At 55.1% G+C, this 6290-nt stretch overlaps 1 long non-coding RNA gene across 1 annotated transcript; it reads right to left on the minus strand.

Annotated features, from left to right (window-relative positions):
- Positions 1-475: 475 nt before the first annotated feature.
- On the minus strand, positions 476-3605 carry LOC141750491 (uncharacterized). The gene is made up of 3 exons (XR_012589679.1): positions 2376-3605; positions 1477-2256; positions 476-1408 (listed from the first exon to the last, which is right to left on the minus strand). It is a non-coding gene; the product is annotated as an uncharacterized LOC141750491 (long non-coding RNA).
- Positions 3606-6290: the final 2685 nt, after the last annotated feature.

Genomic DNA, 6290 nt, shown 5'->3' on the forward strand with positions numbered 1-6290 from the left:
TCAGGGCCATGAATGTCCCAAGCAGGCTCCCCTCCACCTGCTGGGACCTTCCCCACGTCTTTCTGGCTTTTCCAGGAGATCTGGGCAGGGGTGCTGCAGCTCCTGGCCTGGCTCCATGGCAGATGCCTCCCCACTGGTGCTACACCCCACCTTTTGCCAGTTCCCCGTGGCCTGAGAGCACGCGGATCACAGCACCCCGTCCCGCCCCAGCTGCTCGCCCCGCGGAGCGGAGCCGGGCAAACAGCTCGTCAGGAACAAAGCCCCTTCCCGAGTGGGCTGGGCTGCCTTGCCGGCGACTAAATATTCAGAGGCACTGCGCACTAGCCCTTTGATCAGCCATTTATCTCTCCGTGCCACAGGTTTCCTGGAGCCTGGCGTTTCCGCCCCATGCTCAGCCCAGGTCCCAGGAGCCCGGGAGACAGGTGTGAGGAATTAGCCATGGGGAGGAATGCTCTGACAGGAACCAGCACCAAAAGCAGGGGACAGAGTGTAATGTTTATTACATTTGAAGCAAAGCAAACATGTGGCCTACTTATGTATCTAGAGAGAATTAATTGAGGAGCTCCGCAAAGCAGCAGATTATAAATTAGAATCATTTTCACCAACTTCAGCCCATTCATCTTGCTTTCACACCCGGCCTGTCAGCTCAGCCTGACACGGCCGCGACAGCCCCAGACCCAAGGGCTGCTGTTTGGTGGCACAGGGGGACCGTTGGCAGCCAGCCCCATGGGCACCACTTGCCTAAACCCATGGGGAGCGTGTGGGGCCCAGCTCAGGCACACGGCTTGGATGGAGAGCAAATTCAGAGCCCTGAGGATGGCTCCAGCGGTGCCAAGTGCCACCAGCTGCCATTGGCAGGGGTACGCAGAGTGCTCGGCTCCAGGGCCTGGCCCCACAGACAGCAGAGATGCCGGGTGCCTGCCCTGTGCTCCTCCATCCCCCTTCACTCACTGGCAGCCAGCGGAGTGGTGAGGGGGCCAGCAGGGCTGTGCACACACCTCCCTACCCTCCCCACCCTGATGGGATCCCAGGCTAGGGACTGGGCTTTGATGATCGTAGAATCATAGGGTCGGAAGGGACCTCTGGAGATCATCCAGTCCAACCCCCTGCCAGAGCAGGGTCACCTAGAGCAGGTTACACAGGAACGCGTCCAGGCGGGTTTGGAATGTCTCCGGAGTTGGAGACTCCACCACCTCTCTGGGCAGCCTGTGCCAGGGCTCTGCCACCCTCCGGGTAAAGAAGTTCCTCCTCATGTTTAGGTGGAACTTCCTATGCTCAAGTTTGCCCTAACAGGCAACCTCAGGCCACGGTCATGTGGAGACTCACACACACATTCTCACACACACACACACACATTCTCACACACACACACACACACACACAGAGAATGGCAGGGGTTGGAAGGGACCTCTGGAGATCATCTAGTCCAACCCCCTGCCAGAGCAGGGTCACCCAGAGGAGGTTGTACAGGAACACGTCCAGGTGAGTTTTGAATGTCTCCAGAGATGGAGAGTCCACACCCTCTCTGGGGCAGCCTGTGCCAGTGATCTGTCACCCTCAAAGTAAAGAATCTTTTCCTCATGTTGCGATGGCATTTCCTGTGTTCCAGCTTGTGCCCGTTGCCCCTTGGCTTGTTGCTGGGCACCACTGAAAAGAGTCTGGCCCCATCCTCCTGACATCTGCCCTTTAGACATTTATAAACATCGATAAGATCCCCCAGTCTTCTCTTCTCCAGGCTAAACAGAGCCAGGTCACTCAGCCTTTCATCATCAGAGGGGTGCTCCATTCCCTTGATCATCTTTGTAGCCTCCGCTGGACTCTCTCCAGTAGTTCCCTGTCCTTCTTGAAGTGGGGGGCCCAGAACTGGACTCCTTTTACTCAGCTTAGAGGTCCCTCCTGGGGACACTGCCCATGGTGTGCAGGTGCCTACCCGGAGCTGCTGGGAGCGTCATGCTCTGCATGTCCACAGCACTGGGGCCTTGGACTCACACCTCATGGAGGGGCAGCCCGTTGGCAGACAGATTCCAGCGCAAGGAGCTGCAGGGGTGAGAAACTGGTAAAGCAGCTTGTGCTAGAGGCACTCTAGCCCTCAGTCTTTTCCACAAAACTATCCAGAAGCAGGATGCCCCAGGAGCTAGTGTGCTGCCAGGGGCCTCCAGAGATGCACAGAACAGCCTTGCTTGAGCTGACGGGGCCAGACGCGCTTCATCCCATGGCAGGGACTCCCATCATCCTGTTTTTAGAAGCTGTAGCAACCTGCATTGACACACAAGCCGTCCAGTTCAGCAAGCCACCAGAGTCCACACCGGCAAGCGTGTGTGATCCTGACAGAGCCCACCAGGCACCCTAGCCCAGGTGTGACATGCCCCACATACCGGGTCCCATCCAGCTGCTGCCTTGTCCCTCGTGGCTCTGACTGCGCAGGGAAGCCCCGGCCTTCGGGATGGGCGCCCGGTGAGGAGTTCCTGCCACAGCCCGGTCCCACACCAGGACAGCTTTCTTCACGGCCATTCTCTGTGTGCCAGCTGCAGCCCCCACTCCGCACCTGGCTGGCTGATAATTTGCATCATAAAGAGAGAGTTTGTTCAAATGGCATTACTAATTAGTATAGAAATACTATTAGCATCGTTAATGCATTCCCAACAGTTCCGTCTGTTGGCACCATGCGAAAGCAGCACTGAGGCAGAGACCAAGGAGGCAAAGCCAGGCCAGGGACCGGACTGAGCCATCAAACAGCATCTCCTCTACCCCAGCACGGCTCTCCCTGGTACAGCGATCAATAAAAGTTGGACTGGGACAGATTTGTGTCTGTGTGTGTGTGTGTACAAGCCCACGTGTGTGCGTGGCAGGGAATCACAATGACAGAAACTACCCAGCGTGGGAATTTCAGGACAAGGGAGGGAAACTGGTAGAAAGGAACTGAGACAGGGGCATGGGGGTAGCACTAAAACCAAATGTAAAGTGGATGAATTATTTACTGCAAGAAACAATTGTAAAGTCACTTACTCTGGCTCTGTGGATCCTAAATGGGGTCTGCGGCGTTTCTCACACCTCCCTAGCGTGCTGAGTGATTTTTTTACAATTAGATGCATGAGGCTGGGGTAATTTTATAAGAGACTCCAGAAGATCAGTTTAGTATTGATCATGTGCTGAATTTAAAGGCTTTCCACATCCATCTGCTGCTGCTTCTCAGGTGACAGCTCAGCTGGGACCTGGGTGCTCACTGGGTACCTGCGACCCAGAGCCACCTCATTCAGCCGCAGCCTGTGGCTGGGCTGATGCACAGCAGCACAGGGGGCCCACGGCATCCATCACACTGGAGCCCAGTTTAGGAGCCAGCGGAGTCACACGGCTGCTCCCCAGTGAGCCTTTTGATGAAGTCCCCCCAGTGGATCAGTCTGCTCCGCTTCTCCCATCACGGGAGCCAGCTGGTTGTGGGTTGTAGTGGACCATACGCTCATCTAACAGGGGCAGCAACTGCCAGAGATGAACAGAAACGGGGTGACAGGGTATAGAGAGCAGTTTACATGGACCAGCACCTAATGCCAACACCCTGCACCAGAGTGGCAGCACCATAGCACCTCGACCTGCTCAGCACAGCCCCCCGCCAGCTCCCACACAGCCGCTGCCAGGAGCCATTGCCTCCTGCACGCAGCAAAGAGTTGGCCTTAGGAACGGAGGCTCTGAGCACCTGGTGCTACTCTGGATGCTGCGGACACGACTATAAACTGAAAAACCCTTCCTGAGCAGGCAAAGGCCCCTCATTTGGCAGGGTGTGATTGCACAAAGGGCCCTACCATGGGCAGCCCACGCCAGCAAGAGTCTGGAGGAGCTCCCACCCTGGGGAGACGGGGTGACGAGAAAAGGCACGCAGACAGACAGAGCGCAGGGGGGCATACACATGGAGCAGGGCCTCTGCCCCTGACTTGGAAGAAGTGTCTCCTGGTGTTTGCCTTGGCCTCTGCAGGTCTTCAAGGCATGGCATTGCAAAGGATGAGCCTGGACTCCAGAGGCAATGGCCCGGCAGCAGGATAATTGCTGTGACGTGCCCACAAATGTGAAAGGAAGAGGGAATTCAGGCATTATGGGACTGTTAAACATATTGCGTCATGATGAGGTTTTAGTTTTTTCTTTTAATAATATGCATATTTGTCCTGGTCTGAAGGCATGAAATCTGCGAGCCATGCTGTCCAAAAGACAACCTGCTTTATGATGCTAAAATGGAAACTTATAACGTGGTTTTTCAAAACAATACAAGTCAAATGTATGAGAAATCGACTGGTTTACCGAAATGGGGTATGTGCAAGGCAGGAAAAAATGACTCTTCCAGGCCCGTATTTACTCAACAAAAGACCTATATTCAAATAACGCTTAGAGCAGGTCACGGGCATTCTCACAGAGGTTGAGTGGCTGAAAGTAAGGCTACAGCATGAAGAGGCCCTCTTAATCAGTGGAGAGAGCAGAAATTGTACGGACACGCTTTAAAACACCGGGCGCTTCTTCAAAATCCCCAGGCAGAACTGTGAGTCCAAAAATCCGTTTTGCAAAGCCACCGACCGGGGTGAAGTGGGGCCGAGCCGTTGCACAGCTGCCCACAGGTGACAAAGTGCTGAGAGGCAGCGCCCTCGACACAGGGCACCAGCCAGGGAGGACCTCAGCGCACCGTACCTGGTAGATGCTTAGATGCACACCTTAAATCCAGGCATTGATAAGGCATCCGACTCTTTTGCTGTTGTTGTTGTTGCTGCTGTTGCTTTGTTTTCAATAGCTGCAGCTAAACATTTAACCTTTACATTGATGGAATGACCTAAACATGTTCTTCCAGGCTCGTCGGCAGCCAGGCTGTCTCGCAGCGAGCAGAGAAATGCCTTTCCTTTCAGCCTGGCAAATCAATACGCCGCATGGCTGGCAGGCTTGCAGGTGTCCCCTGCTCAGAACACACGGAAGGGTCTCAGAGGTGGGATACAAGCATTTCTCCAGATTGCCAGGTCTAACAGAGAGGTGGGCACGAACCTCCATTTTCTTGGCAAGCAGGAGAAGCGCAGCTCACGATTTGGAAGCCATGTAGTTGTTCCAGCTGGGAGGCTGGCTCTGGCTGTGGCTCTGCCAGCAGCTGAGGCACTTATTCAGCATCCTAGGATTTCAGATGGCACAGAAAGAGTTACAGGAAGGAGCAGCAGAGTAATCGTGAGTTAATATGGTCCCATGTTTTTTATTACTCTCAGAGTATTAAATTGATAGCCTGGTACCAAAGGCCAGAAGTGTCACCTCTCAACAAGATGAAATCTATGTAGCCCGTGGACAGGGGAAAGTGGCAAGATTTATAAAGGCATCCATAAGATTAACATTTGGATGAGTATGTGGGAGAGCAGCGCCCATGAAGTGCAGCAGCAGGTTGACAAGTACCTGCCGCCCCTGCATTTAGAGCCCAGCAGACACCGTTGACTGGGTGCATCCTCCCGCACCGATGCCTGGCTGAGCGGGGCCCCAAAGCCGCTCTACTGCCAGGACCGGGCTGCCAGGGAGCTTCTGGGAGATGGTGGCATTTTGGTAGTGCCATGGGGAGTCAGTGACAAGGGCAGGAACAGGCTACATCCCTGATCTCCTTGGGGGGGATCTCTCCCTGGCCCTACTGGTGGAAGCATCTCCCCTTGGTTTGGCTTAGACCGGACAGGGAGGCTCAGACCCTCTCTCCACCCTCAGCTTTCTGCATGGCTCAGTCTGTGCTGTCTGAGCAAGCACCAAATCTGGCAAGGCAATGGGACCTGGGGAACACGCTTTTCTACAGATCAGGGAGCCGAAGATATGTACTGTTGTGCCAGGAGCCATGAAACGGTGACCCCCAGGCACACCCCATTGCCCCAGAGAGGCCAAGAGGCCCTGAGAAGACCTTGTCCCTCTGTTGCTGCCCCAGGACTCCGTTGCACCATCCAGGTGACCAAGGGCTGTCCCTGGAGACAGCTCCAAGCATCTGGAGAAATGCTTGTATCCCACTTCTGAGACCCTTCCATGTGTTCTGAGCTGGGGACACCTGCAAGTCTGCCAGCACAGCAGAGACACTGGCCACCCAGCACCCTGGTGGCTTTCAGGGCGCACAACAAGGTGACTACGTCTTTGTGCATGGCACAGCATGGACACAGGGCAAAGGGAGTGCTGACACATGGGCTTGTTCGATGTTCTACTGCTTGTAGAGTCCAGGTCTTGGCACCTCGGGGCCTCTGCCCTTCCTCAGCACAGCGAGGGCGATACTCTGGGTCTGCCACAGAAGCAGTGACACCACAGATCTGCCG

The sequence above is a fragment of the Larus michahellis genome, chromosome 12, assembly GCF_964199755.1.
Source record: "Larus michahellis chromosome 12, bLarMic1.1, whole genome shotgun sequence".
In the NCBI taxonomy this organism is placed as follows: Eukaryota; Metazoa; Chordata; class Aves; order Charadriiformes; family Laridae; genus Larus; species Larus michahellis.